We start from the raw sequence: 19233 nt of genomic DNA on the forward strand, positions 1-19233 counted from the left end.
GGAGCCCCCTGAACTTCTTGATATCAAAGCCATTTAAACCTCGCAGATTGCCGCTATTTTTAATCAAATCGCGGGTATATACAGAATATAGCTTTTACACAACACATTTATTCAACCCAGTTGCGTAATGAGCCAAATATTTTGAGGGAGCACCAACATAGCAATGTGGGAAAATTTGTAAAAAGTCGCCAGAGAGCGAATCGAGCTGGAAAAAAATTGCCAATTGAAATAAAATTCTAATTATGTGATAGAATAGATTTTCCATGATATTCAGCAAATAACACATTTATTTATTTATTTATTATTTATTCGGCACTTCAAACATATTTAAGATAATTTACAAAGCAATATCGAACATTACATAAAATAACATGTCATTGTTTCCATTCATTTCATTATAGGTTGTCTACTACAATTTATTTTATTTCCTCTTGGGTGTGGAACCACCCCCCCGCGCCTGTACGCCAGTGATTGAACGTAAAGCTTAATGTAGGAAGGGTCCCTACCGGGGGAAGTTAGCCATTTGAAGGTTATAGATAAAGAGCCCCTACTGCGTGGGGTCTGGGGCAAAGCCCCGGTATAGCCTATTTGCATAAAATTTAGCAAGCTTATAGCACATTATGTTGTATGCAGTCCACCATCTTTCTTCCCTCTCTTTTAATCAATCCTCGGCAGCCCGGTCGCGTTATTAAGTTTTGTTTTTCTTGTCCCTTTTCTTCGTTTTCCAATTCAGCTTTTGACTAATTCCATTCTACCTTCATTTCCCGCTATGTTTTGCCATTTTGTCCTCTTTAAACTAATTTCCCATCATTTCGGAATGATTTTTTCTTTCTCAAATGTTCTTCTTTCGTTCCTTTTCCATTAAAAAAAAGTTTCTTCGTTTTCTTTTCACTTTTCCCTTTCCCTTTCCTTTTCCTCCTTTCCTTTTCCCCCGTCCTTTCCCGGTGAAATCCTCCAGGGGCAGCTTGCCCACCCTGCCCTACCCGTCTGTTACGCCACTGCTTCATAGGACTTATCTGAAACAGCGATAGTCCTTATTATTTATGTTCATGTTCTCATAAAAAAAACTCTCAGGTGTGCATCACTGAATTTATATGAATTTATTCTATATTATGACGTCCACGGTATGGTCGGGTGAATCAATTGATATGATCAAAACTAATAAGTAGGCCTATATTGTGTATAGCCTATATAGTATGTGTTATCTGAATACTGTCACTTTATATTCCGCTTCTCAATCCATCCATACCAAAGAGCAAATCGAACAAAGAAATATAAACATTTCCAGTAAAATACATGATATATGTAAATCATACAAGCCCATGCATCATAATTTCTTATCAGTTTGCTTCCCTTTGTGTAAACACGTTGAGCAGCTTGATATGATCAATTATTGTTCGTCGATATTTTACAATTGGTGAAATACAGGGGCGTAACAGAGGTCGGTGGCAAGGGGGGGGGGGGGGTGTGGGCAAGAGCCAGAAATTTCCCGATCATATCATGATGTAAACATGATATTTTTCATGATTGTACACGAGCAAACGTTGGCGCGAAACTCTATGCGGAAGTAGCGTGATGAGTAAAAAAAATTAAGAAAAAAGGGGGCGAGCATGGCGCATGTGGTAAAAGTTTCTTGATAAAAGTCCCGAGCGAGCAAGACAAAATTTCACCTTGTCAGTACAGTCTTACTTAGTGATATATATTTGGACAAAATATTCATTAAAGAAAATATCTTACACTTTTCCGGTACTTTTCTCCTTTTCTTTTCATTTGTTCTTGGTCGTAAATCCTCGGTGGGGGGGGGGGGGGGGGGGGTGGCGTGCCCAAAACCCTTTCATATTATGTACGCTAGTGCCATGTGGACGGGGCCCGAAACCTCTCGAGACTCGGCCATTCACATTAAAGATAGTGACCGCTATTTTCAATAAAATCATGGGTATTAGCTTTTATAAAAAAAACTTAACTTCAACGCAATGGCGTAATAAACCAAACATATTGAGGAAGCACAAGAACAATGATAATAATTGTGCATTTATATGTATTTATATGTATATACTCAACTGCGCATTACAATAATATTATTATTACCCCGGCTATAATAGCCGTGCTGCCTACAGTCGGTCTGGCATTCGAGGAATTTCTTCCTACATGGTACCCATTCACCTCACCTTGGTTGAGTGCAGCACAATGTGGTTAAATTTGAAGGAAAACACGCCATGGCTGGGAATCGAACCCACGTTCCTCCGATTGAAATACGAGAGTCATAACCACTAGACCACGACGCCCCCACAACATGCATGACATGGGAAATGTGGCAAAAATTATATTGCGTCACAAGCGGGCGAGAAATGTTTTAGCCTTATGAAATTGGAATTATTATTGTGTGATTAAAGGGGCATGCTTGTCTATCCCTTGGTTAGGGACATTATGCTTGGGCCATTTGGCGATACCTCTGGAACCTCTCAAAATTGAGAAATTTTTGTCTTGATTGTGACTTTTATTGCATGAAAATTAGCAAGCTTTTATAGACTTTATACATATCCGACATCGCATCTTTCTTCCCGTTCTTTACTTTAATCCTCCGCAGCCCGGTCGTGCTTTGAAATTCTCCCTTTTCCTTTCCTTTTTTTTCTCGTCATTTTTCAATTCGGCTATTCCGCTATCAATTAAGCTCATACCATTCTACCTCATTTCCCGCTCCCGCCATAAATTCCGGCTCCATTTTGCCATCTTTTATTTAGTATTTCGTCATGATTTGTTCTTTCTCACAATCTAGGAATCTTCCCTTTTCATCCGTTCGCTTTGTCTTTCTTCTAATGTTCTTTATTTTCCTTTTATTCAATCTCCCCTTTTCCCTTTCCCTCTTTTTCTCTCTCCCCTTTCTCCCTTTGCACCTTTTCCTGTTTTTTTTATATTTTTCCGGTAAGCTCCGCCAGGGGGGCGGGGGGCACATTGCCCCTCCGCCAGTTACGCCACTGGTTAAACAGTAAGCCCATTTGAACTCTTAAAATACCAGGTTAAAATATAACCAGTGCTATATTATCATCATGTTTTGCATCACTTCATTGAACAAAATAGCAATAAAGGTTCAGTAAGAATACAAGAAAAATACATTTTATATATTCTTTGACAAATAATAAAAGAAAACCAAGAACTTTACCTTATTACTGGTTCAAGCATTAAAATAGGGCCACGATGTATTGAAAGTGTCTATACGGAAATCATCACCTATCGAAAGTAAACATTAAAAATAATGTAAATAGAAACCTTTTTTATATCGGTGTTCTGAGTGGAATTCCCCTGCACGTGCAAACGATTTTTTTTTTAATTCTGATATTTTGATGCAGTTTGAAAGCGGATATATATAATTTCATTCCACCATCTACACTTGAATACTTCACTTGAACGCGTATAGCCTTCTCCATTTTGGGCTTTGTCATTTGAAAGTGCAGCGTTTACATAGAAACAGACGTTACTTTGATAAACTTGTGCATTAGTGAAATTAGAGACACCAGAACTCCACTTCGAATCTAGAATGTCCTGGTCGTGACCAGAGCCGGATGCATGGGAGGAGATCATCATATGATATTTTAGGCCATCTGTGTGTGATGGACGTAGATCAGCATTCATGAATCCTTGTGAATCCTAGAAATCATACTGGTACTGTGACTTCGGAGAGTCTGGCAGAGTCACGATGGAGGCACACTAGTTTGAAAGTCGATATTTCGACGCGCCCTGTTAAATCTAACCCTATGGTCGAACTACAAAAGGAAATCTTATAAAACATGTTTTGACAAAATTGCTTGTATGCCTACTTTGCGATTTAAATCAATGACTTTCGGAAATTGAGGTTGGATTTGTATCAATTATAGGTAAATACAAATCGAGAGCTTTAGGGGAGGGGTCTAGTGTCTCCTGTATCCCGCCTGTGTTGTGGAACCGCCAGCATGGATAATTCTACGGAAGGCGATTGGCAGTCCTCGCGCACTTTCATCATCGTTATCTTCATAGAATGCCTAGGACTGTTCCTTGCAGTCACACTAAACAGTTTTCATCTGATCGTCCTCACATCGAGCAATTTCTCCTTATACACTGGAAATCTTCGCCTGTGTCTCCGTTGTCTGGGAGTATTTGATTGCCTGGGAGGAGTGGTCTGTTATGGAATTCAAATATTCTTCTATATTAAACCATCGCTCTTCCGCAACTCGATGGTGATTTGTAACGCGGCTACCTTTGCTTCGGCAATGGAGGTGATGCTTTCTCAGTTAACGCTTTTTGTGACGACTATAGACAGGTACATCGCCGTGTCGTACCCTCTAAGATATTACAGTATCTTTCCTCGAAGGAAAGTAAGATACATGCTTCTTTTAGCTACCAGTCTGGCATTTCTATTTGCCTTGGTACGGTCTGTTCACAGTGTATGCATTGGCCATTGTGATTTCCGGGGCTCCAAGTTGTTTAGCAAGAAGGTAATGTCCATCTACCAGATCATACCGTCGTCTTTGGTGGGCATGGCAACTATTCTTAATTTACAAGTTTTACGCATTGCATACTCGCAGAGGAAGAAGGAGAGAATTGATCGTCGAACAGCAATGTCACTCAGGTTGCTCTTTCATGGCTCAACTGCTGACGATCATGACACAGGGAAAAACACCTTGTCAGAAAGATGCAAAAGCGCCATAACCATATCTGCCGTTGTTGGTGCCAGCTATCTGGTGTGGATGCCATACCTTCTGATAACGATCATCATCATTACCTCAAATTGGAATTTTTACCCCGTAGGCCGAATATTAATGTACTGGTTCGTTTACACAACCTTTTGGATCAACCCACTTGTTTTTGGTCTCGTAAGTAAGAAGTATAGGAACGCCATTATGCGTCTTATTCGAAGGACATCGTGATTAAGTACACCATCTTTGGTAAATTATAAGAATTAATCGCTTTTTGGAAATTAACACGGACGTACGCTTCTCTGTATTTGTAAAATATTCCCGTAAGAAAAAGTAGTACAAAGGATTTGGGACTCCAAATCGTACGTGTGTGACGTCAAAGCGATTAAAAAATCGCTTTGTTCGTATAGCCCATTTTAAAAAAATGTCATTGAAACTCAATGGAACCGAGTGTAATAACAATGAAAAGTCGATGTTGGTTGTTGTATTATGTTTATTCGTCGTGTATTTATGAGGTATATAATAGGGTTTTTGCTCCTCGAAGCACGACGGATTCAAGAATGCAGTAAATGAAAATTGGTGAACCGGAACAGCTGACGAAAAATTGCAAATATGTCATTCTTTTGTCCACGCAGGGCCCAGTATACGAAACCTGCTGTTTTGATTTTCCAACTTTGTACAAATACCTCATTGTCATGAAGGGCACTTGGCAGTTACTATATACACTCTCTATGTTCCCGAATCCGTCGTACTCCATGCAACTCCCTATTGGTATTGAAGAAGCCTGTGATAATAAACCAGGGGGTCGTTTCATAAAGCTGTTCGTAAGTTAAGAGCGACTGGTGAACCTTTCTTAGGCGCTTAACCATCGCCAATGAATATACCATTTACCACCACAAGAAAGGATCACCAGTCGTTCTTAAAGTCGCTCTTAACTTATACAAACAGCTTTATGAAACACCCACCAGATCCTATAATCTGAGCATGTACTGATGTTTGAAATAAAATCTAATACCATGATGTATCGTCATGAAACTCTGAAATAATCACCTTGCATAGCAACACTCAAATCATTTAAACTGATATTCCAAAGATGGAGCATCGTTGATTATAATTATGCGGGTAAAACAGAATACCTTGCCTTGGTGCGCGCTCATATCTGATATACGAGCATGCATCAATTTGAATATCCTGCAGGAGTAGTCTAGTTCACTGGACATCAATACACAATTGTATAATAAAGGAATGACAGTGTATTTTGAATGGATCCCAGGTCTTTGTGATATCAGGAACAATGAGGTGGTGGATATCGCAGCTAAACAAGGTTTACGGCAGAGCCACATTGATATGATGTAACAAAATTAGTAAGCATGAATCAAACTGCATTCTTAAAACGTACTTTACACAAATGTGGCAAAGAAAATGGGATGAAACCCTATCCCCTTTGAAGGACATTCAAAAATCAGTTTCGAAAACTTTCAAATGTGTTCTAAACCAGAGATACAGCTCATCCATTTTACATTGTCTCCGAATGAATAATATTGATCTTAACGAGAATAGACGGCTTGTCAACAACCATGAAACAGGTCTATGCTCATTCTGTGCTGTGCCGGAAACAACTCTCCACTTTCTCACAAAATGTCCCGAATACTCACAAGAAAGGGAAAAGCTCTTACTTGAAATAAATAAAAGTGAATTGAATATAAAGAGACTCCTCAATTTAGCAGAGCACTCGCATCAAAAAGCTTTGGTATCCTTCGTAAGAAGGACCCACATATTCACATAGTATATCCGAGTCATTTTAATATATTGTTAATTTGAAATAATTAAATGTTGTATTTATTTCCATTCATGTATGAATATTATGTTGATGACTCTTATAAACCCATGTTGGGAAAAAAATAGTTATATACGTGTTAATATGAATGCATTACATATGCCTTTGTATGATCTTATTAATTCGTAAATATTTAATTTATTGAACAAACTATGTGGTGTGAAAATTAACCAATGCACGATAACTGCACAAGACTCAGAACGTTTGTATTGTCCCGAACCTAACCATTTGTACTAACTTTGAATTTCGAAACTCGGATGAAGGAGATCATTTCGTCAACAGACATCACACAGCCTTGACTGGTAATGGGGGGGGGGGGGGGGGCCTAAGGCTACGCATGCGCATCATGCAGTAGCTGAGAAACCTGATCAACGTACCGATCTAGTCTGCTATGCAGACTCTGAATGGCTCGTGAAGTGGGATCTGCAGCTGGTTTGCGAAGCAAACCAGCCTGAAAGGGCGAGCGAAGCGAGCCATTTCAGAGTCTGCTTCTTCTTTGGAAATCTTGTTCCCACGGTCAAAATAAGTCCCACCCACCCAAAATTTCAGAGAGCTTTCATTGGATAACTTCATCTGTCTGTAAACCAAATTTTATGACCACTGAGGAGTATAGATAATCCCCTACTTCAACCACAGAGCCATGAGCAGGGTTATTATGTAATACCCTCCGCTCAGGCCATCAGACAGTGTTTACATATGACATTCCACTGAGCAGCTGCATGTATAGCCTCTTGTCGAGGCCCTGGCGGCTGCTTCCCGAGCGAAGCGAGGGCTTTCCTAATTCGCGAAGCGAATTAGGCCTGGCGCGAGCCAGGGCCTCTTGACATCTGAACTGAATTATATATTCATGAGGAACGTCTTCCTAATGAATATACATGAGTCATGACATTACCGGTCACCGAGTAAACCAATGAAATGTCAGAGCTGTTTCGTCTTGGGTTAAGGTTCGGAATACTATATAGTAGTCCACTATTTTGCAGGGGATTCATTTAATTGCGGGACACTAAAGGGGATATAACCAGCAAAATGCTACAAGTAGTGGTACTACTACTACTACTACTATTACTACTGGCCGTAACAGACCCATCACCGCCCCGAAACTTCCCGGGAGATACTGCTCAGCCGCTGGTCAGACTCGAGTCAACTCCCAGCAACTCCACCCCAGCTTCCCTCACTGCACTGCACAGCGGAGATCGATAATCGACGCCCCGGATCGACCGGTGGAATCGCATGAAATATTACATTTTTTCCATATCCTGTGGGTAGATTTACAAAGACATCTCGTCCTTTCAGTGCAGAGTTAATTTCATCGACTTGCAAATCCTTAAATCGGTCAATATTCAGCGTTTTAGAGGCATATTCAGTGCTCTTTGATATTTCGTCGTCACTCTTCGCCAAGAATCCAAGGGTCGCCATTCAAGATGAGCTCATGAATATTTAATATGACGTCATAGCAGCTCGCGCTCTCATTGGATGATTTTCACCGACCAGTTTTTGGTCGGTGAATTGGTAAAAACAATAAAAAACAAAAGAAAGTCGGTGAAATTCGGGTCAGATGTCCAGAGGCCCTGTCTCGCGGCGCTCTGCTTCGCTCTCTCCCGTGCTTTGCCATGTTCGCTCGGAAAGCAGCTGACAGGGCCTCGACAAGAGGCTACTGCATGTATGGCCAAAACCTTGCTCCATGGCCCAAAATAGTGGATGGTTTTATCATAGCTCTATATATATATTCAATTCAATTCAATCTTTATTTCGCAAATAGGATAAAAATACAAGGAAACATCAAATAATGTGATTAGATAATAAAAATAAATTGCGTGGCTTCCCATGAAGGTAATAAGAAACATGTGAGGCTCGCCAAAACACAGTAAAAACAAAACAACATTAATACAAAACAGAATATCATATCATTATAGTTAATAGTGTATATAAAACGGAGAAAAAAACACGAGTTGAGGGGGGTAGATACGTTACAAGTATGCATTGATATCATGTGTGAGAATTAATAATAATTTACTAGAAAATTTGAATACTGTTTTCTAAAAGAATATATAAATTGTGAATTAGTTATTATTTGGGGAATCTCATTCCATTGTTTGGGACCTACATAACTCAGCTTCGTGACTATAGACCTAATAGACCATAAATGAAATTTATTGGAAGAACGGGTATTATGGTTATGAACTTGATTATTGCATTGAAAAAGATCTGAAAACTACATGGGTAACAACTACCTCTTCTTGAACTTATAGATAAATATTGTGAGTTCTCGCTTATTAAATAAAGGTGCGGATGGTGCTAGGTTATTAGAATAGGTAATTATTCTTAAACATTTCTTTTGAATATTGAGTCCAATTCATATGAGGTTACATTGGTATTGCAATATTTTAAATAAAAGAAAATCATGGAATGGTATAAAGTTATCAGATTTTTATGAAGCAAACTAAGCTTAAGTTTGTAAATTAAACCAGTATTCCTTAAAACATTTATCATATGGTACTTAAAACCCAAAATATCAAACTCAAAAACACCATTCTCATAAAATTCAGAACTTAAATATTAAATATGATAGTTTACAAAATGAAAATCTTAAATTTCACGATTGTAAGTTTGTAAACTATCATACTTTTAATCAAACAGGATAGCTATGTTTTATTTTGTTCCTGTTTGGAATTAACTTCTAACCATAGTTTCTTGATTGGACCTTGTATTTGTAGTCACTTCTCCATGCTACTGTATTCAACCTGTTTTACTGTTATGTTAGCTCAGTTTGATATTAGTTAGCCTTAATTAGCCTTGTGTAAGTTGTCATGCCCAGCAACATTCGTTCACCTTTGTATCAAAAGTGTTTTTATGCCAGCCATAATGTATGTGATAATCAGGTACTTTCAAACTCAAAAGTATGCTGAATGAAAATGTTGGCATTTTTTTTATATAAACCTAAATCGGATCTATTTGATTTAAATAAGATTTTTTTTAATTTCAATCTGATTTTTTCTAACAAATTTTTTTTAACAAAGTGCAAACACCCAAAATATAACCCTTCACACTGACATCAATTTTAAAATTATGCATTTCACCACCAAAATTATTCTTAACTATTTCATAATCAAATCCAGTCAAAATATAATTTATAGAAAATATTAAAGCCATAAAGAAGCTGACATTTTCTGCTGTGTCTAAAGTACATGTAGAGAGCTTCTACTTATTGGTTCAAAGGAACTGTCTTGGTACAGCTAATGCTGCAAACATGCAAAGTTGGTGCTCATTTTCAAAGCTCTTGGTATTTAATGAGGATCAGTTTATTTGGAAGAATTCCATGACTCAGAGATTCAAGTTCTCCAAAGAGATATATTTTTAAAATTTTATTTTCAGGTCAAGGATTGAAGATCATACATGTTAAAGAAAACTGCATTTATCTTTTGTTTGTTTCAACCCCAAGTTGTTCTTTGAGCCACAGTTGGAACGACTGTTTCAAAGCATTGGCTTTCAAAGCTTTGACCGACTGCATTTATTTTTGTTTGTATCAACCTTAAAGGAATGGACCGGGCTGAAAATATTCAGATCTAAATAAATAGAGTAAAATGATGAAAATTTCACCAAAATTGGATGACAAATAACAAAGTTATAGTATTTTAAAGTTTATCAGTATTTTGTGAAAACAGTTATATTTACATCGTCATGAATGTTCATTTGGTGGGTTGATGATGTCACATCCCCTCTTTCCTTTTTCTTATAACATGAAATCATAATTGTTTCATTTTTTTATACATGTGTAAATAATGTGTCTCCATTATGATGAAATAAGTTGCGGCAATAAATAACTAATGTACTTAATTAGTTGCCAATTCAATTGTTTTTAGTTCTTGGTAAATTCCTTTTTAATAAACCTAATTTCACATAATCATAATCAAAAGAACAAGTGGAGATATGCCATCATAAGCCCAACTAACGGATATTCATGAAGACATGCCTAGAAATGTTTTACCGGAATAATCGAAAAGAAATCTTTAAATTCAATAACTTTGTTATTTGTTATCCGATTTTGAGCAAATTTCAGTATTTTACTCTGTGAATTTTACTTTATTTATTGATACATGTATCATAATTTCTCCAGCCTGGACAATTCCTTTAAGTTCTTCTTTGAGCCATAGTTGGAACTATTTGACTGTTTCAAAGCATTGGCTTGCAAAGTTTTGACAAACTTGCAAGTTCATTTAAATGATTTCGTTTACAATAAACTGGAAAACTAGTATTTTAGCAGCAGTTTTGCTAAAATAAGAAAACGGGTTCCCTTATACTACTGTGTCGGCCTATTTATTTGAATACAGGAACATGTAAAGGAATAGAAATGTTAAAATATCGGTGTATTGGGTAAGCAGGGACGTTGCCGATTTTTACTTTTATTGTACTCAATTCAAAATATTCACTTAAAAATGTACAAACATAAATCATTTTGGCAAAGGGCACTAAAATGTATAGTTGTTATGATTTAGTCATGTTAGTGCCCTTTGCCAAGAACATTCATACATATTTTAAAATAAATGTACATGTACTTAATTACTGAACCTTTTTCAGTGAACTGGCTGAATGAAGCACAATCCTACTCAGAATGTCTGAACAGGCTTTTTCTAGTATAGGATCCATGGTTATAACCCATCCTGGCAAAAATCTATCATGTTGAGATTCAGCCTAATAAGTTCAGAGTTCCTTTACTTTCTTGAAAACTGCCCTCTAAAACACTTTTGAATTTTGACATAAAGAAACAAGAAATTTGTTTTACCCTTAACAAAGTCTACTCATACATACAAGTTGAGTAGGGGTCGCATATAATGTAGGCTACATGTTCATCTTTGGTTTTGCAAGATTGACTTGATTTCATTGATTTGATTTCAATTGTTCTGAGTAGATATGAAGGATTTATTCCTGTTCTCATGATATAAAGTTGGTAAAATCTTTCTCTTTTTAATTTAAAAAGTAAAACTGCCACAAACAATAAAAAATCCCAAATAATTTGTACATGTTTCAATGGAAGTGATTTAAAGGAAAAGTCATGCACCCCAACAAAAAGCTGCTTTGAATAGTAGAGAAAATCAGACAAGCATAACGCTGAAAATTTCATCAAAATCCGATCTAAAAGAAGAAAGTAATGACGTTTAAAATTTTTGCTTAATTTCACAAAACCATGGTTATATGCAAATCCTTGTCGGTATGCAAATTAGGGCGATGACATCACTCATTTTTTTTTTGTATTTTATTATGTGAAATATGAAATATTTTTATGAAAAAAAATCATTCCTCCCTGACCATGTGGGATTACATTGTTTTAACATTTTGTAGTTCAAACAAGAGGGTCCTATTTGTTAAATTCGTAAAAAATTGAAATGTTGTATAATTCAAACAGTAAAAATGCAAAAGCAATAGTGAGTGAGTGACATCATCGACTCTCTAATTTTCATATCACTGAATTGTCATTATAACTGGGGGCCGTTCATAAAGCTTAAAGAACGACTAGTGAACACTTCTTACGCGATAAACCATCGCCAATGTATATACAATTTACCACAAGAAAGGATCTCAAATCGTTCTTAAAGTCGCTCTTAACTTACGAACAGCTTTATAAAACACCCATCTGTTTTGTGAAAAATAAGCGAAACTTTAAAATGTTATCATAAACTATTTTACATCCGATTTTGATGTAGTTTCCAGCGTTATTCTTGTTTGATTTTTCTCTATGTTTATTCAATTAAACTCTTTTTTTCTGGGGTGGATATGACCTTTAAATCAATGATTTGAAAAAATGATCACAGTGATTTAAATCGCGATTTAAATCGCGATTAAAATCAACGTGATTTAAATCAGCCAATCCTGCTGAATGAACTGAATATGAAAACAATTAGCTTTGTCAACACATGGAATGTCGATGCCAAAGATGTAAAAGTTGCATATTGGTATGCCCGGGAGCTATATGCCTTGATGCTTTACTCATTAGTGCAAACTGCTTACATGTACTATGCCCCATTGCTTTGAAGGATAATTATTTTGTTTCAAAATATTAATTTGTTGGATTTGAATTGTGGAAAGTAGGTAATTTTTGTTGTTGTCTGTTAAATATGTGCTTACCAGTTATATTGGCTGTAGTGCACTAGCGTACCTACGGGGGGGGGGGGGCAATCTGCCCCCCCCCCTGACGAGCCACAACCCATACAAAAGACATATCCCTGCCCCCCCCCCTGACGAGCTTGAAAGACCTTTATTGCCCCCCCCCCTGACAAACTTGAAGGCCTTTTTCTTTTTTTTTGCATGTCAATATTTTTTCTGGTACGAAAACCTTTATTTTCGATTGAGGACCTTTTCTTTCTTTTTTTTTTTGCTTGTCAAATTTTTTGGCGGGCAAATTTTCCCCTCCTGTGGAAAATCCTAGGTACGCCACTGCTGTAGTGTATGCTACTTCTTCTTAAAAAAAAATGCATTTCATAGGCGGATCCAGGGTGGGCCCGAGGTGTCCGGTGTGATGATGAACAGTGTATATTTCAGGGGCCGTGGAAATGGTTTTCAAAGTAGGGGGGGGGGGGCTGATGACGCAAAAAATCACAATCATATGGTCATTTTTACGATTATGTACACGGCTTTGAAAGTGGGGTCACCCCCCCCCCCGCTTCCGCGGCCCCTGTATTTCATGTGCAATGGGGATGTCTGAATCTCATCTGTAAATGAAATATATATAATTTATCTTTATTTGATATTAGCCATAAAACAAAACAACAAAACATCAAAACATTCACAATAGGCTTAATGAAGAAGGAAACATTGAAGTCGAAAGAATAGAATTATAAAGAAAATGTGAAACTAAATGCTAATGGCAGGGCAAACAAAACTTAATTTATTAAGATGTAAGAAGAAGGAACGGAAAAGAAGAAAAGAGACAAAGAGAAAGAGAAAGAAAAGATAACAAGAAGGAAAGGAAGGGGAAGAAATAAAGAGGGTATAAGAAAGGAGAACAAGTCATATCTTATGTGAGTAGTACATAAGGTTAATGTTGCATGCTATAATTTCATATAATTTCTTATTTTGTACTTTAGAAAACGATTTGGTTCATTAAAGGTCAAGTCTACCTCAGAAAAATGTTGATTTGAATCAATAGAGAAAGATCAGACAAGCACAATGCTGAAAATTTCATCAAAATCGGATGTAAAATAAGAAAGTTATGACATTTCCAAGTTTCGCTTATTTTTAACAAAATAGTTATATGAACGAGCCAGTTACATCCAAATGAGAGAGTCGATGATGTCACTCACTCAATATTTCTTTTGTTTTTTATTGTTTGAATTACACAATATTTCAATTTTTACGAATTTGATGATTAGGACCTCTTTGCCTGAAGCATAAAATGTTAAACGTGTTCAGGGAGGAATGAAACTTCATTTCACCATGACAATGACAAGAAAATAAAAATATTTCACATTTCATATAATAAAATACAAAAGAAATAGTGAGTGAGTGATGTCATCAGTTCCCTCATTTGCATACCGACCGAGATGTGCATATCAAACTGTTTTGTGAAATGAAGCGAAACTTTTAAATGTCATAACTTTCTTATTTTACATCCGATTTTGATGAAATTTCCAGTGTTATGCTTGTTGAATTTTTCTCTTTTTATTCAAATCAAGTTTTGTTGGGGTGGACTTGTCCTTTAATCAATCAGTTCCATTATATTGTAGAAATGATAAAGATACACGTAGGATGATAAATAACATTTTAAAAAACAGGACATTGGAGGAAAGGAAGAAGAATGAGAGAGCAAATGAAATAAAAATGAAAATAAAATTAGAAAAAATAAGAAAGGAGGAGGAAGGGAAAGAATGAAAGAAAAAAAGAGAGAGAGAGAGAAAGAGATAAAAATGAAAAAAAAGGAAGGAAAAAATGAATGAATGAAAGAAAGAAAAAGGAAGAAAGGAAAGGAAAGAAAGGAAGATATAAAGAGAAAAAGAAGAGAGAAAAAAGAAAGAAAACAAAAGAGAAGAAAAGAGGAAAAGAAAAAAAAATCAAGAAGAATGAAAAGAGGAAAAAAGAAAAAGAGGAAAGAAAGGAAGAGAAAGAAAGAAAAAGACAAGGTTTATTCCATGTCACTTATAAAAGACCCGGGGGGGGGGGTGATCAGGGCATCTTCTACACATTCATATACTGTATTAGTTCCATACACGTTCCTTGCTGTAACAAAAAATGTTTCAAAATATGCCCTATGCTATTATAACCATGAGCTATTACAGACTTTGGTATCATCATGGACCTATCATCCAAACCATTCCATCTCCTGACTACTCAAGTACATTCATATATGTATCTATGCATGTATATGGATCCTATGTGTATGTAGCAAGCCCCAAAAGTGAAAGAGGAGTATACCCTATTTGTTTAAATTCCACAAGATAAGAAATGGTCAGAACAGCTGGATCCTAATCCCTCTCTTGCCCCTACTTCCACAAATCTGCTGTCAATCATGGTATCTACTGGCAACGGAGGGTTTCAGCAAGCTCCGCCTTGTGTACACGTTTCGTGTACATTGGTCAAACATGTTGTAGACCCAGATCTGCAGGCTCTAGTAGACCTAGTCTGCTATGCAGACTCCTTGAATCAGCTGTGATACACACACTGCAGATGTGGGTCTACAGTTGTAGACTAGTACCGATCCGGGCTGCGCGTTTCCGTTTTACACCCTCGGCCTCGCGAAGGCAATCTCCGTAAAAATAGCTACAAAGCGACTAGTGAAGAGTCTACACACGTCGCTGGTTTCTCCCCACACCACCGGCACCGCATCTACACTGAACTCCAGCACAGAGATCAGTGGTCACACGGCCAAGGCAGTTCATGTACAGAGAGCAGTCATGAATTATAAATCCCCATTAAAGCCGAACATGCTTTTGCAGTATAGCGTTTGTATACACAAGGAGGTGAAAAACCTACCATTCGGGCAATAACCAAAATTAATTTAGTAAGCAGTAGGCCTACAGCATGTAGAAGTCCAGTTGTTTCCAATGCATTTCATAATGATTCTAAACGATGAATTAAAATATACTAGTTAGTAGCAGTAGCAGTAGTAGTAGTATCGGTGATAGTAGGCATATGAGTAGTAGAACCCCGGGGGGGGGGGGGGCACTCGACCAAAAAAGTAGTAGGTATGTGCCGCGGGCGAGACAAAAAACGGGGGCCTTGGAGCGGGCTTATTGTAAAAAGGATGGTCCTCGGAACGGGCTTCGGAACTACACATTTTTGTGAAAACGGGGGTCCTTGGAACGGGTCGCCTGCATGTGAGTGCGTATTCATCCCTATGGAACGGGCATACGTGTATGCAGCTAGCCCAACGGCACGGGCGCCGGGTGCGCTAGCGCAGAGGCGATGGTCGGACAGCGCTCTGCTTTTCACCAAAATTGCGGCTCATTTTAGCAGCTCAATACGGCCGGTGTACCGGCAGATCCTGCGCCTGGCAGATACTGTTCTAGGCACCAAATCCGCCGGCGGATCGTGTTCTACTCCGGCGGATTCAGTACCAAAAAAGGCCACTCTCTTCGGAAGATATCGTTCTTGCGCTATCGCGATATCCTTCATTCACATACGTCACGTGGTACGAGAAAACTAGTCAAAAGCGGTAGATTTCATCAATTAAAGCTTGCAGAAAAATATATTTATGATATCTCTATGTGATAGAAGTGAAGAAATAAAATGCGTAATCTGAAAGGGGAAAATAACCCATTTTTGTCTCACCTGCATAGCAGGGTGAGACTATAGGCGCCGCTTTTCCGACGGCGGCGGCGGCGGCGGCGGCGGCGGCGACGGCGACGGCGGCGGCGGCGTCAACACCAAATCTTAACCTGAGGTTAAGTTTTTGAAATGACAGCATAACTTAGAAAGTATATGGACCTAGTTCATGAAACTTGGCCATAAGGTTAATCAAGTATTACTGAACATCCTGCCTGAGTTTCATGTCACATGACCAAGGTCAAAGGTCATTTAGGGTCAATGAACTTAGACCATGTTGGGGGAATCAACATCAAAATCTTAACCTAAGGTTAAGTTTTTGAAATGTCATCATAACTTAGAAAATATATGGACCTAGTTCATGAAACTTATACATAAGGTTAATCAAGTATCACTGAACATCCTGCATGAGTTTCACGTCACATGACCAAGGTCAAAGGTCATTTAGGGTCAATGAACTTTGGCCGAATTGGGGGTATCTGTTGAATTAATTACCATCATAACTTTGAAAGTTTATGGATCTGATTCATGAAACTTGGACATAATAGTAATCAAGTATTACTGAACATCCTGTGCAAGTTTCAGGTCACATGATCAAGGTCAAAGGTCATTTAGGGTCAATGAACTTTGGCCAAATTGGGGTATTTGTTGAATTACAGCCATAAATTTGAAAGTGTGTTGGTCTAGTTCATAAAACTTGGACATAATAGTAATCAAGTATCACTGAACATCCTGTGCGAGTTTCAGGTCACATGATCAAGGTCAAAGGTCATGTAAGGTCAAAGAACTTTGGCCACGTTGGGGGTATTTGTTGAATTGCCATCATATCTCTATACATGTAAGTGTATTGGTCTAATGTAGTTCATAAAACGTGGAAATACATGTAAGAGTAACCAAGTATCACTGAACATCTTGTGCGAGTTATAGTAGTTTTCAAAATCAGCACTGCTGCTATATTGAATCGCGTGATGCAGGTGAGACGGCCAGAGGCATTCCACTTGTCTTGTTACAACTCTATGGAATTACACCACTTCTAACACTACATGACGTCACGGTCTCGGTGCGACGGAGGCCGGTGAAAGCATATTTACAAGAAAGTATATTTTCGAAACCCGATAATTGGAGCTATTCTTAAGCAAAATATTCAGCTGTAAGCGATGACTGCATAAAACTTGCATTTCTGTTTTTAGTTTGAATTAATAGCTTTCGATTTGACTGATTTGTCAACTTTTGGGGTCTGGTCTGGGTCTTTAAATAGTCCACATTTAGTCTTCATTAAACTTTCAATGTCTACTGCACTACAAGTATACAAAGAATTTACCCCAAGATATGATAATGCTTGTAATCAAATAACATGCATTTGTTAATTTATTTTATACCTATTAATTTATTGCAGTATGAAAACTCCTTCTTATCACAATTTTGGGGATAAATTGGGCACAATATGCATCAATTATGATTAATACAGAGTATTAAATAAAGAGAAACAATGGCAGTTTCGATAATTAAAATCAGTATTTGTAATAAGCTTTCTAAAGGCAAGTATAAATAATGATCACTGCAAATGAAATTCTTGATTTACGAAATTCCAATGTATTACTATTATTTCCTCCACATTTTCTCGTATATTTTTTCTATTTTTCTCTCCCTCCCCTTCCTCTTTCTATTTCTCCTTTTTGGTGCTATATCACCCACGCGTATACGCCCCAGATATAGGAAACTGGAAAAGAGGCAAAAGGGGCGAAATGAGCAGGGACAGAAAGAAAGGCAAACAAATAAGAGATGAAAGCCAGGAGGGGGTAAAGTAAAAGAAACAAAAGATATAAAGGAGAAATTATATTTCACTAAAGATCCCATATTGATCTTAAAATTAGATGACTGAGAGGTAAATTAGGGAGCACCAAACAGTACGTGGCGTATCTAACTTTTGTCAGGGTGATCTTCCGGTCCCCTTCAATAATCATATCACCGTCACCCTTACCTTTATCATCTTCATCTTCATACTAAAAATATTGCATGAATTGATGTTTCGTATTTAAAAATATATGCCCATTCTGCTTTATAAATGTATTAATTAATTTAATTAGTTTTAGTTTGGGTTTGTCATTTTTCTTCAAGCAATCTGCTTATGATGACAATCCTTCTCCTGCAAATTGTGAATATCATATAATAATTTGGTAGTTAATCATTTTTGTCTGGAATAATTTTTTTAGTACACTTTATTTATGATTCATGCCAAAAATGCTAACAGAATATTATGTTTATTATGTTATGGAAAATGTATCATACGAATGTTCCATGGATGCAGAAAAAAACAATAAATCAAATCAAATCAAATTAATTAATTCAGATTCCTTAACATTGAAAAAAAAAGAATAAAAAAAAAACAAATTAAAAAAAATACATGAAAATTTAAAAATAGGCCTTCAATAAACTACATAAGAAATTAATCATGTTCTTTTTTGGTTTGGTTTGGTTTTATTTACCGTATAAAAATCACAATAAAATACATTTCACAAGATATTAGATTAAATATTCTGACATTCCTTTTTTATGTTTGTTAGAAATAAAAAAATTATGTTTTCACCAAAAATTAGCATTCTACAAGCAATAATATGAGTTAACAGCAAAACATATTTTCATACACTAATTTGCATCATTTATTTGAAATATGAAAATTTTAACTTGTTGAAATTTTTCTAAACATTTGTAGTTTCAAAAACCTATAGGCCTATATGGGGGTGCAAATTTTCGCCAAACAGTCTGGCAAACTGACACTAAACATGGTGTGAAAAAGCACAGTTAAAGATATCGATGCATACTGCGGACTGAAAATAGTATAAAAATTCACAAAACAAAATGATGAAAATTTCATCAAAATCTTATAATGATAAATAGTTTTGCGTATGTGTCAGCTAGGTCTACGTAATACATATCGAGACATTGTTTCTCCTATAAATCCTCACCCCCATC

Source organism: Lytechinus pictus, chromosome 2, assembly GCF_037042905.1.
Source record: "Lytechinus pictus isolate F3 Inbred chromosome 2, Lp3.0, whole genome shotgun sequence".
Taxonomy (NCBI): domain Eukaryota; kingdom Metazoa; phylum Echinodermata; class Echinoidea; order Temnopleuroida; family Toxopneustidae; genus Lytechinus; species Lytechinus pictus.